The sequence below is a fragment of the Bubalus bubalis genome, chromosome 20 (genome assembly GCF_019923935.1).
Source record: "Bubalus bubalis isolate 160015118507 breed Murrah chromosome 20, NDDB_SH_1, whole genome shotgun sequence".
NCBI classification, from domain to species: domain Eukaryota; kingdom Metazoa; phylum Chordata; class Mammalia; order Artiodactyla; family Bovidae; genus Bubalus; species Bubalus bubalis.
In genome coordinates, this window is record NC_059176.1 from 24,269,642 (window position 1) to 24,289,847 (window position 20,206).

General features: G+C 41.8%; 1 long non-coding RNA gene across 2 annotated transcripts in view; it reads right to left on the minus strand.

The window, feature by feature from the left end:
- Window positions 1–2,184: 2,184 nt before the first annotated feature.
- Window positions 2,185–20,206, minus strand: part of LOC123330783 — a 71,054-nt gene continuing 53,032 nt past the window's right edge. The window contains exons 2-3 of one of the 2 annotated variants that reach the window (XR_006546941.2): window positions 9,649–9,713; window positions 2,185–2,561 (exon numbers count right to left, since the gene is read on the minus strand). This is a non-coding gene — a long non-coding RNA (uncharacterized LOC123330783). Of the gene's footprint in view, window positions 2,562–9,648; window positions 9,714–10,142; window positions 10,634–20,206 lie in introns of those variants that run through there. The other variant, XR_006640362.1, reaches the window with a different exon arrangement.

The following is a 20,206-nucleotide window of genomic DNA, read 5'->3' on the forward strand; positions in this document are numbered from 1 at the left end:
GAGCTGATGCTATTCTCTGATATAGGAAGTCATTGACCAGAGTCTCAACATGACAAATCCCAGGAACGCAAAAGCAGCTCTGAACAATGTCACAGAGAATCTCAAATCCTCTTGATCTATCCTCTTGATTAGAGAATAGATCCTCTTAATCAGAGAATCTTCAAATCTTCTGATCAATCCTCTTGATCAGAGAATAGATCTTTCTGGAGAATGATGATTTCCTCAGTGGCTGTCAAAGTGTGGTTCTCAGACTGGAAGCAAGAGCATCCCCTATAACTTGTTGATACTACAGAGCCTCAGAGTCCACCCTAGGTCTTCCTTATCTGACTCTAGGAGTGGACCTCAGTGATCTGGTCTAACAAGACCTCCAGGTTGAACTTGGTATAGGCTGAAGTTTAAGAACCACTGATTATAATCATTCCACAATATATGTAAATCAAACCATTATGCTGTACAGCTTAGACTTACACAGTGATGTATGTCAATTATTTCTCAATAAAACTGGAGAGGAAAAGAAAAACAGCATCTAAGTGTAAAACTTCCCTCCAAATCAGGGGACAATCTGGAGGCAAGAAAGAAGGGGAGATACTGAACCAGAAATCAGAATTTACTTACAGAAACAATGGGCCCCTGTGTAAGCACATTGTTTTCAACAATTAAATCCTTCTACTAAGACTGTGTTTGGTGAAAACATCAAATATCACTTTCTTAAATCACCAGATAACAGCCCCAAAGGATGCACAAGTTTATAGGTGTTATGAATTGTGTTTAATTTTATTGGACTCAGTTTTTAGGCAAAAAAAGAAACCTAAAATCTTTAACCATAAAATGATGACATGATGTTGCATTTTGTTCTGCAGGAGAGGCTTCAGGTGCAAGGAGCACCAGCAGCCTAGGAGAACATGTTGGCAAGTGGACATGTGTACTAGATGGCAACATGGGGACAAGGACATGGATGTCAGGGTCAGTAGAAGCAACTGAGTCACCGCCATAGAACAAGGAGTCTTTTCAATCAGTACTATCCCATCCCATCCAATTATGACATCACTCGTTCCCACTTCCTCTAGAGCAAGGGTCCCCAATCTCTGGGCCACAGACTGGTACCCCATGAGATCAGCAGCAGCATTAGATTAGAAATAAAGTGCACAACAATCATAATGTCGTTGAATCACCCTGAAACCACCCCCCACAACCCCAGTCCATGGAAAAATTGACTTCTATGAGATCAGTCCCTGGTACCAAAAAGGTTGGGGACTGCTACTCTAGAGGGCAACCATGGGTTTGACTCAGCCAGGGTAAAATAATTAACGCCCGTGGTGATGGCAGCACTTCCTCAAGGAAAGGCTAAGTTGTACCCAGCACGCTCTTTAAGTTGACCTGTCTGACTCTTTGCAACCCCTTGGACTGTAGCCCACCAGGCTCTGTCCATGGGATTCTCCAGGCAAGAATACTGGAGTGGCTTGCCATGCCCTTCTCCATGGAATCGTCCCGACTCAGGGAATCAAACCCATATCTCTTGGTTCTCCCCCACTGCAGGTGGATTCTTTACCGCCTGAGCCACCAGGGAAACGCCTTAAGATGACCATTTCCATAAAACGCTTTTAAGTGATGCTTAAGAAATAAACTTACCCAGAAATACATAAGACAAAAAATATGCTTCTTGGCAATGCCAGATAAACGAAGTCTTTTGTCACTTCTTTCTAATCCTAGAGAAAGAAAGGACAGTGGAAAGAATACTGGGGAGGCATTTGAGGCCCGGCAACTAGTCGTGATGCCAGCAAGCCTGTGACAGGGAGAAAGTTACCAAGCACTTGGATTGTAATTTATCTGGGTAGTTTGCTCGTTTACTGAAGGAGGGGGAATAGGTAAGCTCTAATGTCACTGACAGCTTTAAAAACCCTAAACTATCATGAGTTTACACTTTAGACTCACCCCTAGACCAGAAATTTCTTCCCTTAAAACTATCTCACTTAAGACTTTACAGACTCCCTCAAGAAACCTGTCCCCACTGTATTCTCTATCCTCAGAAGTTAAAGGATTTAACAATTCACCATTAAGTGCTTACCATTCTGAACTTCAAGATTCTTGGAAAAGGAATGTCATACTACATTATTTTTTTTTCCAAGAAATTGTTTAATCTGTGTAAGTTATTTGACTCGGTCATTAGCAATCTTTGTGCCAGGATAGCTCCTAATCAAATTCCGGCAGAATATAAGTACCATTGAGAAGAAAGCATACAGATCTTTCTTCTGAGAAGTACGTATTTTTCTTTCTGGTTGAGCAATGTTATGCAACAAATGCTTCCAACTGGCTTTCTATCAAGGAAAATCATTAAAGATGAAATGCTCTGAGGGACATGATCATAGGAGCCTGAAATGCTTGTAAGTAATTACATTCATGCTGATAATTAGAAGAAATAGTCTGTGTAGTGGATATAGTACAATCACCTTTCACCACTGGTCTTGGACTTGATTTCTCCAAGGAACGCCAAGAAAAGGCTTTATTTAGCAGCAGTTTCTGCTTCACTCAATCCACTTGTTTTGTAATGTAAAAAGGAGAGCCTGAAAAGAGAGAATGGGCACCTTGACATTTTAACTGCTTTGTTTTTAATGAAAAATTTTTTTCTTTGAAGTGAATATAAAGCAGGTATGGGCAACAAGCCAGAAAGTGCTTATTTTTCAACTAATAGCCTCACATGTCCTAAAATGCCTCCATCTAGCCTCTAAAAATGTTCTCATTAGATCCCTCCACAGGTTGGTATAACCAAAAAGCATTTCTTAGCAGCCATAACAGAGGTACAGACATAGGGAAAGCATGTAGCCACCCCCAACCTTAGTGTCAGGTCCCAAGGCTCAGAACTGCAGAATAAAATTAGCCTCCAAAGCCATCACGAGGTAGATGTATACACATCGAAAGAGCAATTTATCAGAACTGGTATTTCTCCCCCAACAGCACACTGACTGGGGCGAACTTAGAATGAAACTGACAGTAATTCCTTTTTTTACAGTGAATTTGTTGCCTGTAATCATTGTGGATGAAAATTTGTTCTAATTTTACTTCTTAATCAAATGGACGTTCAAAGAGCAGAGAGGGTACTAAACCAGAGAGACACTTGTAGGTCCTTAGCCTGCCTAAAGACAGTCAACACAGTGCCTCTCCCTGCTCCTTCACACTCTAGTTTGAATTCCCAGTGGCTTTCTTTCCTAACTCTCGTTTGCTCTCTTCCTTCCCCTTCACTGGCTCCCACTGCTGCCCTTGTTCCTCTGAGTTCCTTGTCTAAGACTCTCTCCCCAGGAGCACTCAGCATCTTTTAGTGACATCAAATAAAGCAGTAAGTAAGCAAAAGTGTTAGTCGCTCAGTTGTGTCTGACTCTTTGCAACTCCATGGACTGTAGCCCTCCAGGATCCTCTGTCCATGGAATTCTCCAGGCAAGAATACTGGAGTGGATAGCCATTCCCTTCTCCAGAGGATCTTCCTGACTCGGGGATGGAAATTGGGTCTCCTGCACTGCAGGTAGATTCTTCACCATCTGAGCCACCAGGGAAGCCCTAACATCAAATAAACCTGGGTGCAGATCTTAGTCTTGCCATCCTCCTTTTGTGTGACTGTGGGCTTCAGTTTCCATGCAACTCTTCCCTCACTGGGTCCACTTGAGGATTAAATGAGAGCAGCTCTCCACACACTGGCAGAAAGCCTAGCTCATAAGGAAGGATGCAAAGAAATTATAGTCCTCCTCTTTTTCTTCTCCTCCAAGCAAATGATTTCATTCCTGTAGCTAGAAAACACTCTGTAGAAAATTCTCCAATACACGAGTATTCCCTAAGGGTGTAGCATGCATATGTGCTCAGTCATATCCAACTCTTTGCAACCCTATGGACTGGAGCCCATATCTGGACACAGATATGCACACAGGAATACCACCAGGTGAAGACTGGACTAATGATGCCACATGCCAAGGAATTTCTAAAAGGTGGCACCAGTGGTAAAGAACCTGCCCACCAATGCAGGAGACATAAAAGACACAGGTTCGATCCCTGGGTCAGGAATATCCCCTGGAGGAGGACACAGCAGCCCACTCCAGTATTCTTGACTGGAGAATCCCATGGACAGAAGAGCCTAGTGGGCTACAACCCATAGGGTCGCAAAGAGTCAGACATGACTAAAGTGACTTAACATGCATGCAAGGAACTTCCAAAAGCTAGAAGAGAGGTCTAGAACAGGCCTAGGGCTTCAAAAGGACACTGGGACACTTTGACCCTGGACATCTTGCCTCCAGCACTATGAGACATAATTTTCTGTAGGTTAGGCCACTTGTAGTGTTATATCAGTCCTAGGAAACTAACAACCCACCCTGAGCACCCCCACGCAGCAAGTTCCCCATTTCAGTAGTAAACCATGAGGTCATCTTCCCAGCCACCTGGGTTGGGGTCACCTTTGACTCATTCTTTCCCCTTCCCCTTCTCATCCATTTTACACCAAATCCTTTCAACTCTATCAAGGAAATAACTTTCTCATCTCCTCCTCTTCCTACTGACATGGGCAGAGTTGGCCTCACCCTCTTTCATCAGGCAATACCATAATTGGTTTTCTGACCTTACTGTACTTTATCCTCTTAAACGCTGCTTCCACATTGCCACCAGACTCACTTTTTGAAATCACAGATCACAGGCCTTTAACGGCCCATGCAATCTGACCTCAATCTCTCTTGTGCTGCCATCTTACAATGTTCTCTTTCTAACCTCACCTCTCACCTCCTTATTCCCCACTAAAATGTCACATCTCCATACACCCTGGGTAACTCGCCCATCCCCCACATCTCCTTGCCTATGTGCTTTTGCTGGTGCTTTTCATCTGCTTGGAATGCTCTGTGTCTTCCTCCTTCAAAAGTCAAAATATCACCCTATCTATCAAGGATAGAGACAAGGTAAAAAGAAAAATCTCGGCATTGGTGAGACTCAATCAAAGACCAGCAGTTAGAAGGAAAAGATGGTTGAAATGTTTTCATTTTGATGATCAAGGTCATTGAGGGGGCTTGCTAGGTGATTCAGTGGTAAAGAATCAGCTTGCCAATGCAGAAGACCCAGGACATATGGGTTTAGTCCCCGGGTAGGGAATATTCCCCTGGAGAAGGAAATGACAACCCACTCCAGTATTCTTGCCTGGGAAATCCCATGGACAGAGGAGTCTAGTGAGCTACAGTCCATTAGGTTGCAAAGAGTCGGATGTGACTGAGGAACTAAGCATACAGCATACACATAAATGTCATTGAGTGACTTTCGAACACCTAAATCTCTATGGCTGCAAGACTGTCCTTATGGGTAACAGTATAAATTAGCCAACTATGATAGTATGTCTTAGTTCACGCTTGGATGACACCATCATGTTTGAAACATTGAGTATAAAGACATCTCTGCTCATTCAATGCCAAAACCAAGTAGGAAAAATTCTAGCATGGCTGGAATTTAACAAATGCCTGGAATAAAATATGCGAAGTAAGCAGCCTATTTGCCTAATTACAACAGAAGTTACATTCTTATGCAAGAATATTTCATTAATGTGAAAAATATAAAATCCCTCTTTCTGTACTGTAGGAGGCATTCTATTTTTAGGTTTCATCCTCAAGTCTATGATTTTCCCCCAAATCTTCCAATTATAAGGTTACTAGCATCTTCTTCTGGAGAAGGAAATGGCGACCCACTCCAGTGTTCTTGCCTGGAGAATCCCAGGGACAGGGGAACCTGGTGGGCTGCCATCTATGGGGTCGCACAGAGTCAGACACAACTGACGTGACTTAGCAGCAGCAGCAGCAGCATCTTCTTCTTTAGCAACATCTAAAGAAGTTGTTTTGCCAAGGTCTCACACTCTTACCATCAGCCTTTCATCCCTCTCTTGAACTTAAAAAAAAAAAAAAAAAATATATAGAAGTTGTTAAATCTAAAATCTAGACTATTCTCCCTGGCCTGGCATGCTACAGTCGATGGGGTCACAAAGAGTCAGACAGTTCAGTTCAGTTGCTCAATCATGTCCGACTCTTCGAGACCCCATGGACCACAGCACGCCAGGCCTCCCTGTCCGTCACCAACTCCTGGAGTCTATTCAAACTCATCTTCATTGAGTCGGTGATGCCATCCAACCATCTAATCCTCTGTTGCCCCCTTCTCCTCCTTCCTTCAATCTTTCCCAGCATCAGGGTCTTTTCAAATGAGTCAGTTCTTCACATCAGGTGGCCAAAGTATTGGAGTTTCAGCTTCAACATCAGTCCTTCCAAGGAACACTCAAGACTGATCTCATTTAGGATGGACTGGTTGGATCTCCTTGCAGTCCAAGTGACTCTCAAGAGTCTTCTCCAACACCACAGTTCAAAAGCACACAACTTGGCAAATGAACAACACTATTCTACCAGCCTGAGTCTCTATATAAGCTGTAGAATCCAGCTGGAATTCTTTCTAACACTCTGACCAACTCCAAGGCACAGATTCAAGTTACGTCGTTATCTCTGGAACCCTTGAATAAAAATCTAACATATACGTACCTTACATGAACACACAAAAAAGCTCTGTCACTCACATTCTAAGCAGTACAACTGAATCTCAGATTCAACCCTACACCTTCCAAATTGAAATCCAATCACTTTCCCATGGCAGGAAATGAAACCATTAATATTGTCTAACTCTTGGCTCAACCCTTCCCCAACACATGCAGTGTGTGTGGCCTGTGTCCCCACTGTACCCTCCATTGTAACCTCCCAGTTCCTTCATGATTCAACACCGATAATTCCCTTCTGCCATTCTGGCAAGGGGCAGGGGGTCACGGTGGGGGTGGAGACACAGAAGAAAAACTGTTTTCAGAAGTAATTTTACAAAGCAGCATAGTCAAAGTGGCAAAACATAACTATTTATAATAATTATGATAATAGAGCATTAATACACCGTTGACCTTTGAGGTCCAAAGAGAAGCTTTTAGCCCACGAACATGAACTAGCGAACAATGAATTTTAAAACCTCAAGCTCTTCTCACACTCCCATCCCTGAACCCCATGCCAACTGCTCGTTTCCTCTTATTTGTTCAAGTAGAGGGAGCATTCTGAGCTTAAATTAGGTGCAAAATAAAGCAGACATTCTATTAACTGCAAAATTAAAAGCCCTTCGTTGGAGGAGGATCCACCATTTCACACTCACCACCCCCTGACTCCCTGGCACGTGGAGCCTGCCTATGTTGGCTGTGTGTGCGCTCTTTCTTCATCCCTAGTCACGTAGTCATCAAGGTGGGAGGAGTACTTTTTCATCCAGTGAATTTTAGTCATTTCATTTTTTAACTCAATGTTTTTATCTTTTATTTTTTTATTTTTTTTACAGACTATGCTTCCACTGGTAGTTTTTAAATGAGTTTTTTGAAGTTTTTTTCTAAGTTTCAAATTCAGTTTCTCTCTGAAGTGAAACAGACCCTGTTTGCCAAATTGCAATCTCCTGGTCCATTTGCACAAAGGCCTTCACAGAAACACCAGAGAAGCAAATCTGAAGTGTGCTTTCCCCCATGCTGAGGCATTCTCAAGCAATTCCCACCTAAACACACCACCACACACACGCACCACACACACATCACACACACCACACACACCCCCGCCCTCAGTGGCATATTTAAATGCCTCTAAGCTTTTAGAGTCATTTGGCTGAGACTCCAAATGGTATTGGATTTCACACCCAACACTTAATTTTCTAGTGTTGAGGACAGAAATCCAAATATGAAAATTTTTAAATTGCTCGGATTTGAACATAAGCTTACGTCAAACCTCTTACTGCCTCAATAGGCCTCTGTTGATCCATAAAGCTATTTTCGCTTTTCTTCACTTCTCTTCCTACCTGTTGATGGGTGAAAATTAAATACAAGTACTCTGTTTAAAAAGACAACTATGTTATTGTGCTTAAAGCACTCAGAAATGGTTTATTCATTTCCAATCTTTCATTCAAATTTACTTTCTCCAGTACAGTGGGGCAGGTTCTTTATTTCTCTCTGTCCTAGACCACAGGCACCTAAATTACAAGAATTAGTTCTAAGAGGGCATTTAACAGGACTGAAGTTTGCTTTCATACCCTACTCTACATCAAAGCACCAATCTTCAAGGGCTGACTATATTCCTATTATACAAGTTAATGAATCGTTCTACATTTTCTAATATCTTCAGTTTTAAATGCAACAATATCCTCATATAAAAACACTGGGTCATCTGTGAAGGATGTTGAAACATTCAGTGCATGAGTTGTCATTGCAAAGCATGAGATTGTGTATGCTTTGAACTTACTAAGATTTCACTTTCCTGTAGGAAATTGAGTTGGCTTTCTTTCTATAAAACAAATGAAATGGACTCATATGAGCACAATGTGATAATATTATATCTGAAAAGGAGACAAATGTAAAGGATAAAAACTTTGAAACCAAGAGTTTAAAATGAGACTGTTGAGAAATAACATGGTATGTATTATTATCTCGATTTTGCACAAGGATATCAAAGTTCAGCAATAGGACCAACTAGATAATTGCAGGGCCCTGTGCAAAATGAAAACGCAGGACCCTGTGTTCAAAAATAATCAATAATTTCAAGGCAGCAGCAGCAGGGCACTAAATTAAGTGTAAGCCCCATGCAACTGCTGCTGCTGCTGCTGATGCTAAGTTGCTTCAGTCGTGTCCGACTCTGTGCAACCCCAGAGATGGCAGCCCACCAGGCCCCACCGTCCCTGGGATTCTCCAGGCAAGAACACTGGAGTGGGTTGCCATTTCCTTCTCCAATGCATGAAAGTGAAAAGTGAAAGTGAAGTCACTCAGTCGTGCCCAACTCCCAGCGACCCCATAGACTGCAGCCCACCAGGCTCTTCCATCCATGGGATTTTCCAGGCAAGAGTACTGGAGTGGGGTGCCATTGCCTTCTCCACATGCAACTGCTAGATTGCACATATATGAAGATATTCCTACTCAGAGAAATTCAATAACTTGCGTAAGATCAAGAACTAATAAGCAGGTGGAATTTGAACCCTGGCAGCTTGACTTCAAAATTCAAAACTCCCACTCTTAGACACAACAGTAAGCACCATTCAGGACTTCCCTGGTGGTACAGGGAATAAGAATCCATCTGCCAATGCAGAGGACATGGGTTTTATCACTGGTTGGGGAAGATTCCACATGCCGAGGAGCAATTAAGCCTGTGTGCCACAACTGCTAAGCCTGAGCTCTAGTAGGGTCCGCAAGCCATGACTACTGAGCTTGTGTGCCTCAGCTGCTGAGCCCATGCACCCTAGAGCCTATGCTCTGCAACAAGAGAAGCCACCACAATGAGAAGCCCACACGCCACATCTAGAGAGTAGCCCCTATTCTTTGCAAACAGAGAAAGCCCACATGCAGTGATGAAGACCCAGCACAACCAAAAATGAATAATTTTTTAAAAACCACTTATTGGGTGTTTTCTGTGTGTCAAAGATAAAGATCATCTCATAGGTTTGATACAACAGTCTAAACATTCTTATACCCATTTTACAGAAAACAAACTTAGAAAGGTTGAGTCATCTGAACACTGAAGTGGACAGTTGCTATTTTTTGGCTATCCGGCATCCATCACTGCTTCATAAATACATATCAATACCCTTTTGAAGACTTACCTTTGCAGAATGTAAGCACCTTGAGGGCAAGGACATTTTCTTGTTCTTCAACATATTCCCACTGCCTAGAATAGTAGACAATAAATAATAAGTGTTTGCTGACTTAGATGTGTTCACTGTTCTCCCACAATAGCAGTCAAAGTCTTAAGAGTTTTACAAACTCAGATCCTTCCTCACATCACCAGTACAGCAAGACGGGAAAGGCAGCACATGCCCTAAGCTAGAATTCTCCCGGAACATTACTCTTTAGTAGGGTGCCAAAAACACAGAAATGGTAGACCCTGATCATTCCAATGTTCCTGGCCTGACAAGTATAGTGAACCATGCTTTTTGTGCAGGTTCTATCTTAACACTAAGCCTCTCTCTCTAGCCTTCTCATTACACATATGATACACACAAGAGCTACTCATTACATGTATCTAAGTCAGGGGCCCCCAAGGCTACCCCCAGTTTTGAGGATTTGCCAGAAGAACTCACAGAACTCATAAAACCTGTTATATTCATGGTTATGGTTTATTACAGCAGAAGATATAGATTAAATAAAATCAACAGGGAAAGAGGCACACAAGTGGAGTCGAGGGGAAAACAGTGGCAAGCTCTCCGTTAATTTTTCACAGTTGAGTTGCAAAGACAATGCTTAACTCTCCTCCCAGTGCAGGTGACAGTACCAGCCAGGGAAGGTCACCAAGGAAATGGCGTTGGTGTCTAGAGTTTTTACAAGGGTCAGTCATATAGGCATGCAACACCTGACCTGAGCTACTCAGTCTGCAGACCCAAAGTAATACAATGCAGCCCAAGTCTTCAGGCAAACAGAAATGTTATTCACTGTAAGTCACGTTGTTGGCATTAACTGTCCGGTTGAACTGATACAGCGTGACCCAAGGCCTCAGAAATACAAAAATACTCTTTTCAGGCAGGATCTTCCAAGGACTCAGAGTAGTCATCTTCCAGGAACCAGTCAAGGGCAGCCCTTCTGAAGACAGATCTGTATTGAAAGGAGCAAAGCTTCAGCAGCCTGGCTCTACTGAGCTAACTTGCACTGCACAACAGCCAATAAACCTCTTTCCTTCAATTAGCTAGAATCGATTTCTGTTGCTTGTGCTCATGTTGATGTTTGACAGAAAACAACAAAATTCTGTAAAGTAATTATCCTTCGATTAAAAAATAAATTTTTTAAGTCCCACTTATATACTAAAAAAAAAAAGAATCTATGCAATCACACAGCTACTAATTATAAAACCAAAATGTCCATTCGGGTCTGCCAGATTGTAACAACTACATCTCTAAGAATTGGGTTTTACACTGTGGTGTCCTAAATGACTGGGGCGGCAGGAGGGGGCGGATGGTGCGGGGAATATATGTATATGTACAGTTGGTTCATTTTGCTCTGCAGCAGTAGCTAACAAAACATTGTAAAGCAACTATACTCTAATAAAAATTAATCAATTGGTTTTTACAGGGCGTCTCTTGGGATAAGAACTTGTTACCTAGATCCCAATCATTATAAAATTTAAGGTATAACTCTGCAGTCCTTCTTATTACAATTCACCCTAAAGAAAATAGTGAATACACACAAATTTACAAATATATTTTTTACAGCACAAAATGAAAAACAATCTATACTTCTAACTAACAGATGATTGGTTAAATCAGAAGTTGGCAAACCTTTTCTGTAAAGGTCTACACAGGAAATACTTCCAAATTTGCAGCAATACAGTTTCAGTTGCAGCAACTCAACTCTGCCTTTTTAGGGGTAAAGTAGCCACAGATAATACACAAACAAATGAGGATGGCTACGTTCCAATAATACATGAACAGAGTCGGGGAGGGGGTGGGGTACGGGGGCAAGATTTGGCCTGTGGGTCAAAGTTTGCCAACCCCGGGATTCAGTTCAGTTCAGGTCAGTCGCTCAGTCATGTCCGACTCTTTGCAACCCTATGAATCACAGCACACCAGACCTCCCTGTCCATCACCAACTCCTGGAGTTTACTCAAACTCATGTCCATTGAGTCAGTGATGCCATCCAGCCATATCATCCTCTGTCGTCCCCTTCTCCTCCTGCCCCTAGTCCCTCCTAGCATCAGGGTCTTTTCCAATGAGTCAACTCTTCGCATGAGGTGGCCAAAGTACTGGAGTTTCAGCTTCAGCATCAGTCCTTCCAAAGAACACCCAGTACTGATCTCCTTTAGGATGGACTGGTTGGATCTCCTTGCAGTCCAAGTGACTCTCAAGAGTATTCTCCAGCACCACAGTTTAAAAGCACCAATTCTTCAGCACTCAGCCTTCTTCACAATCCAACTCTCACATCCATACATGACCACTGGAAAAACCATAGCCTTGACTAGACGAACTTTTGTTGGCAAAGTGATGTCTCTGCTTTTGAATATGCTATCTAGGTTGGTCATAACTTTCCTTTCAAGGAGTAAGCGTCTTTTAATTTCATGGCTGCAGTCACCTTCTGCAGTGCTTTGGAGCCCCCCCAAAAAATAGTCTGACACTGTTTCCACTATTTCGCCATCTATTTCCCATGAAGTGATGGGATGAGATACCATGATCTTGGTTTTCTGAATGTTGAGCTTTAAGCCAACTTTTTCACTCTCCTCTTTCACTTTCATCAAAAGGCTTTTTAGTTCCTCTTCGCTTTCTGCCATTAGGGTGGTATCATCTGCATATCTGAGGTTATTGATATTTCTCCCGGCACTCTTGATTCCAGCTTGTGCTTCTTCCAGCCCAGCGTTTCTCGTGATGTACTGTGCATGTAAGTTAAATAAGCAGGGTGACAATATACAACCTTGACGTACTCCTTTTCCTATTTGGAACCAATCTGTTGTTCCATGTCCAGTTCTAACTGTTGCTTCCTGACCTGAATACAGGTTTCTCAAGAGGCAGGTCAAGTGGTCTGGTATTCTCATCTCTTTCAGAATTTTCCACAGTTTATTGTGATCCATACAGTCAAAGACTTTGGCATAGTCAATAGAGCAGAAATAAATGTTTTTCTGGAACTCTCTTGCTTTTTTGATGATCCAGCAGATATTGGCAATTTGATCTGTGGTTCCTATGCCTTTTCTAAAACCAGCTTGAACATCTGGAAGTTCACGGTTCACATACTGCTGAAGCCTGGATGGAGAATTTTGAGCATTACTTTACTAGCATGTGAGATGAGTGCAATTATGCAGTAGTTTGACCATTCTTTTGCATTGCCTTTCTTTGGGATTGGAATGAAAACTGAACTTTTCCAGTCCTGTGGCCACTGCTGAGTTTTCCAAATTTGCTGGCATATCGAGTGCAACACTTTCACAGCATCATCTTTCAGGATTTGAAATAGCTCAGCTGGAATTCCATTATATGATTAAATGTAACACAAAATTATTCTGTTTTTTTTAATTAAGTAGATCTGTATTGCAGATATGAAAAAATAGCTATGACATAACAACCAAGTGAATAAAACATGTGGAATTATACTATACACACAACTTTCAGGGGGAATAAAGATTTGTATATACACAGGTAAAAATGCTGAAATAATATGCATGAGACTATCCATAGTTATCTTGGAAGGCTGGACTTAGGTGGACTTTCATTTACTACAGCATACATTTCTCTACTGCTTGAAATTTTTTATTATAAATGTGTGATATTTGCAATCAGATAGAAAAATTATTTTCAGAAATAAAAGTTGAAGTATCCATCTGGAACACCTATTTAGTCCCATACTAAATTATTCAGGCATCTGATAAGTAAGAAATTCCAAACATAGGATGAATTCTGTATTCAATATAAGACACTCTTCCATCATAGGCATTAAGATGTCATGAGCCCATAAAGTTCCTACCAAGCCAAAGTTCTAGAGAATTCTTTTAGAATCTCAAAGCCACATTCTTTTCCTCTGCCCATCAAAACAAATGTTCCACCGACAGTCTTCTCTCAAAAGGAATAGGTTTTTAACCACCTCAAAAAATACAAGCCCTGGTGAGAAAAGACTTAGATTGTGAGTTTGGGGAAATAATCCTTACTTACAGCTCTGCCACACTACAAATGCATTAGTGAGTGAAAGTCCTTCAGTCACGTCCAACTCTTTGCGACCCCATGGACTGTATAGTCCATGGAATTCTCCAGGCCAGAATACTAGAGTGGGTATCCTTTCCCTTCTCCAGGGGATCTTCCCAACCCAGGGATTGAACCCAGGTCTCCTGTATTGCAAGCAGATTCTTTACCAACTGTGCTATGAAGGAAGCCACATAACAGTCAAGTATTCATATTCCATTTCTAAAATATTTACCAATGCCTGAAATTTCCCAACCTGTTGGAATTAACAGAGCAAAGCACTACTTTCTTGAATTGAATTTATATGCTGCAAACAATCCACATACCGTGAGACACGAAAGACCAATGCTAAGTTTCTTAACTATATAAAAACAGATACGAACCCACACAATCATTTTAACTTCTCTTTTACTACCTTTTTTTTTTTTAATGACTGCTAACTTCACTGATAGTTTACAGAAAAGACCAAAAACCAAGAGCTGGACTCTTTTTCCCCAAACTTTGTTTACTTCCAAGGGGTCATTTTGGACCAGTAGCCGTCATAAGGAAAGCCCAACTGGTCTCACCAGTCACAGCTCCCTAAATGCTGGCTTTTCCCTCTCAACCAGTGTCATGTAATTACAGACCGATAACCCACGTTCCAGAATTACTTGCATTAGATAGTCTAGCTGAAAATGGTCTTAAAAGTGCTTTTTTAACAATTGTTTCTAACTTTTAATGTGTCAAAAAGATGATAGTTTACTATCTCCATGTGATTAACATAAGAAAACTCATTTGTAGATAGCTTGGTCAGATCCAATCAAAGGAAGCCTCCCTTTCTGTTAATTGGATAATTAATGGCATTTTTTAAACTAACTCTGATCCAACTATCCTTTATGCTCACTGGCAGATTGATTATCCACGAAGAAGTTCTGTTATCTGTATTATCCTATTTGGATGAGAAGGAAGGCCTTGGGGACGGGACAAAAGGATTAGCTTTGTTTACTCCCCACTCTACCCTTTCACATTCAGCCTCCTTTGTAAGTTGGCTGTGATTTGAGCCTTAAGAAGAAGGGATGAATCTTGATTAAGAAAAAAATCTTTAATAGAATTAAAGTCTGTTTCAGGCATCAAAAATAGAATTTTGATTATGTCCTTGCATCCATGGTTTCTGAAGGGGAAGAGGGAAATAAACTCTTTGCCCACTTACCTGTATTTATCTGCCAAGCTTCTTTTCTGTCTCACTATCTCCCCACCCCCGCCTCCAACACTCTCATATTCCTATGACTAAAAAACAAAACCATGGGCTGGTTACTGCAACAGTACCATTTATTTGTGTTCTTCAAGCAGCCTGCAACACAGCCAGAAGATAATGGACACCTCATTTATTCAAGCTCTGAATGATCATATTTAATTCCCTGTGACAGCTGTCTTCCCCACATTAGCATTGCAAATAAGTTCGGTTTTGTAATGGCTTTCTATTGAACATGATTCAATTATCTGCCGTCTGTACCAAGGCAGGATACGGTCTTAGTATCTATAGCAATATTTCTGCAAGCTGCTGCTCTTTACACTGCTCACATTTAAGCTGGCTGTTTACCACAATGCTTTCCTTGAACTATATTGAACTCCCTACACTTTCAAATAAAATAAAGAGGAATGAATGTAATTTGAAAAAGCAGTTACTGTGTATATAGATATTACATACCTCCTCCCTTTTCCATATGTAATCAACCTGGAAGCACTCTGAAAAAACTGCTGATTGTCCTGTCTTAAACCCAGATAATAAAATCATTATGGTCAATTAAACGATTAGACAATGCTAGACATGCTGGGGTTCAATGGCTGGTTTTGCATATCACTAACACACTGTTAGGCATTAAGGCGATCAGCCTGACTTCAGAGTCATTTTCATGTAAGGGAGGCAGGAAACCTACACATGGAAGAAAAGTCCTTCGGGGACTAAAGGAAGAATCCAAGGTGACCTGATCTTAGCAAGAGATAAAATGCAGTCCTCTCTTCTCAAAAAATGTACATACAGCTCACTAACTGGCTCCCGCCTCCAAAGTTCATCTGCAGATGTAGCCACCACCTGGGTTTCCATGGGTTCCCTGGCCTTGGCAGCTGTGCAACCAGCGCAAAATGATGAGACAGAAGAAAGAGGCAGCTGAGAAGGGAAAAGGGGCTGCCTATCCAGACTCCACGGGGTGGCATCAAGACCCTGTGTCACCGTGACTCTGAAGCACCTGGGCAGACTGCCCAACACTGATTCATGGTCTCCTAAAGGACAAAAGGTCTCTGGGCTGCTTTTTACATCCCGATCTTAGAAGCACCACCAAGGTGGAGCACGGTGACTTTCCTCCCAGCAAGGAGATATGGGAACTGGCCCGAGGGCTGGGAAGTGGACACTTAGCATCCTGGCTGAGTTCTTTCTCTCCTTGGACTCTGCTGTTCGATTCAGGAATGAGTTAATATGCAAACTTGACTCCACGCAAAAGTCACATGACCCAGCACAGCTTTTCTCAGTAGAAATGTTGGCTTTCTGATCCCCATCTATCTGATCTGTTGGCCTGACTCTCAGCTGGTAGAGAGGTTAGGGAAAAAGAGTTATCTATTGGGCCCAGCACCTTATACCTGACAAGTCAATCCTTCCCCCACTCTTTGACATTCACTTAACATGCATCAGTGCTTTATAGACTTTAAAGTACATGCCAATCACCTGGAGATCTCGAATCTTGTTAAACTACAGATTCTGACTCAGTAGGACTGGGACAGAGCTTCAGAGTCTATGGTTTGAACAAGTGCCCAGGTGCCCACTGTTGCCGGTCCACAGTCCACACTTTGAGCAACAAGGATATAAAACGTGGCCTCTAGAACAGAAGACTCTAGTCAGTAAAAAGGGCAAACAGGGTTAACAATCCTCTCTTCTCTTCTTAAGGCAGGATCTTCTGATTCTAGTGTGAATTACAATAACCTGAAAACTTTTTAAAGTTCGACTTTAACTTTTTTCAGTTTAAATTTTTTTAATTTTAATTTTTAAATTTAAGTTTTAAATTTTAAATTTAAAACTCAGATTATTGGGAGTTCACTCCCAAGAATGCTTGATCAGTAGGTCTGGAGGAGAGCCCAGAAATCTTCATTTTAAAGATTTGAACATTTATTATGTATTGTAACAGGTTCTTCTCATACAGATGGTCCTGGGAACACACTGGCACTGTCTAAGAGGTTGTATTGAGGACTCTAGTCTAGAACCATTCAGCATTAATGCCACTGTGCTTTCATGCAGCCCTTTATATGGGTCTCCTGTATTGCAAGCATATTCTTTACTGTCTGAGCTACCAGGGAAGTCCCAGTAGACAATGTGTTACAAAGCACTTCCATATTAACTGTCTGATTTGAATTTCATAACAACAGGTGAGCCTCTATTTTACAGATGAAGAAACAGTTACAGCAAGTTTGAAACATGGCTAAGGCCACCTGGCTACTGAATAGGGTTGACCAACTCAACACAGAGAGACACATCCATAAGTTATGTGTCCCAGGAACCCCCTTAGTCCTGGGCAAACTGGGACTGTTGATTCCCCTTGAATCTAGTCACAGGTTTGAAAGAAAAAGTGAAAGTGTTAGTCATTCAGTCATGTCCGACTCTTTGCAACCCCATGGACTGTAGCCCGGCAGGCTCCTCCGTCCATGGGATTCTCCAGGCAAGAATACTGGAATGGGTTGCCATTTCCTTCTCCAGGGGATCTTCCCAACCCAGGGATCGAACCCAGGTCTCCAACACTGCAGGCAGATTCTCTACTGTCTGTGCCACCAGGGAAGTTGTAAGGTCTTCTATGGTTGTATTCAACCATAGAAGGCCTCCCTGGTGGCTCAGATGGTAACGAAAGAAAAACCTGGGTTCCTCTCAGTTCAGTGGGGTAAACCTACAAATATAAAATGCAATAGCAAGTAACAGGCAATGACTAGCTGATTTCAGTAAAAGTGAGATTTACTAGAAGGGCTTTGGGTAGCTCCAAAGTCACAAGAAAGATTAAAAGACCAAGATTGGAAAATGAGCAGGAATGAAAAAGATCAGGCAGCCAGAATTACTGCTAAACAAATTTGTTGCCCAGAACTCACCAGTGACGCAGTACCAAGCAGGCAATGCCCTACCCCTGGCACTGCTGCCCCGTGAAGGGCCTGTTGCTCTCACTATTGCTGATGCCAGGAAAGACTCCCCACATTTCCTGTACTTCTCTGTTATTCTCTATCAATTCAAAGTCCATGGTAGGTGCATCTGACTGGCCGAGTCTCAGTCACATGTCTATATGATAGCTGCATACCCAATTAGCTGGGAAATTAAGTATCAATCATTTTTAACTTTTAGAAACCCCAATAACGTAGGGCAGGGATTCAGATACTAGAAGCCAAAAAGAAAAACCAAAAAAAAAAAAAACAAAAAACAAACCTAGATATTCCAGTATCTAGAGTTTTTCAAATTTTACCTTTAAAAATATGCCCTAAAATTAAGATGTCAGTATTGCCCTACAGCCATAAAAACTAGGAAGCAAGACAATTAACAACTTTAACCTTATGATACAGTAAAGTTGTTTTCATATCAATGTAAATAAAGAAATATGTATACTAGAATATAATTATATACAGAAATATATAATGGAACTTCATTTAGAAAATTACCTATTATTTTTAAGTCTGTAAAGTAGAAATTACTAAAAAAATTCTCTAAGAATCCTTTGCCTAAACTGTTATTTATGCTCTCCAAAGGCTTTAAACTAAACTATAGCCATAATATTTCCTTTTCTTTCCTACATGCTAGGGAGGCTCATCAGGAGGGCAAGGATGCTGGTACCTTAAACATATTTCATTCTAATACACACAGTATTATTGATACTAAATAATCATAAAACAAACAGAGAGTGAAAATATGAGCCCCTTCACTTTAACCACAGAGCATATGGAAATAAGTAAATAGTACACAATCACTGAAATTTTACAGACTTGCTGTTCCTAGCTCACTATACACTATATTCACTAAGGGTGGAATTTCTCACTGTAAAACACCAAATCTGTCAGAAGTAATAGCTTCCTCTGATGCCTCGTGGACTTGGAAGATCCTTTGAAAATGCCTCCCTATTCTATCCTGATTCCTTTATTGATTTTCTGCAGCTTACGCATATGAAGTAAATTATTCTAGTTGGTTCTTCCAGACATCTGCCAATAAGGCTACTCCAACTTGTTCAATTTGATAGAGTGCTCTACAATCCTTAGACGAATCTTTGACTTTTCCTTTCTTCCTTTTATCCTTATGGGTTTCAGTTGCACTCTTAGGATTCTAATCACATTCTCTTTTGTTGACTCCAAAGACAAGCCTGGTCTCAATGCACCCTGTACTTTCATCTCAGAGCTCCCCGTATCCCAGGATGACATAACCTCAATGCCACAAACTAGTCTCCTCTTCCTTGAAAGGAGAAGAGGAACTGTTCCAGAGTCAACCCCAAGTATTCTTGCCATGTCCTTTACTATGGGCACAGTACCCACCTCTCTGCAGCACCATGATCTCCAGTCTGACCAATGTCATCTTCCTACAACCCCTGCTCTCTGCCCCATCCCATAGCATTGGGATGTTGGCCAATTTAAAAACCACAGATAAACATAATCATTCCTTTACCTAACTGTCACTCATGAAACACTCCTCCACCTTGTGCATTGCACTGGCAAAGAAAAAACACAAGAGCATCATGGGACTTTGTTGAGTAAAAATGCAGAAGTCATCACAGAGAAAATTCCAGAAACTAGTGTGTGGCATAAACACCTCTGTAAATCCACAGGTATTTTGATGTTGCCCTGCCTCATTTCACCCCAGTCTGCCCTTCCACTGAGGTCCCTGCAGCAAACCTCACATCTCTACCTCATCTCCAGGTTCCCTCACTTCCATATCCTCACCTAAGACGTCTGAATTCACTCCACTGATGCTCTGCAACTTGCCATTACCCCTGACTGCAGCCTCTTCTGCCCTGTAAGTGACTGTGCCCAGGCCTCTTTATCAGACTTGTCTGGAGCCTCTGCGCTCCCTTCACTTCATATCCTCCTCTCCCTTCACGTTCCTCTCATTGCGATGGCAGGTGAGCTGCAGAGCTGAACCCCTGCCCCCCACAATGACACACACAAGTTGTCTTAGCAACAGTGCCTGCTTTCAGTACAGTCTCACTTCAGAACCTTCCACTGAGGCCGAAGGAGCCCCTAACAGTCACTGTACCGTGCCTGGGAGTCTCTGGGGATCCCAAGCCACTTCAGAATACTCCAAACCAATCTTCCAGGCACTTTGCAGAAGGCTGGCTCCACTTCAGCAAAGTGCCCTGCACTGAAAGATGTGTTTTCCACTGGTAACTAGTGCAGTTAATTAGAGCGATGGACACACAGGCACTAAGGAAATTAGCCAGAATTTAATTCTGCCAATAAATTGCCTTGGGCTGGATGGCTCACCACAAGCTTCCCTGAGGCCTACTTTAAGTTGTAGGCGTCTTTTAAGTCT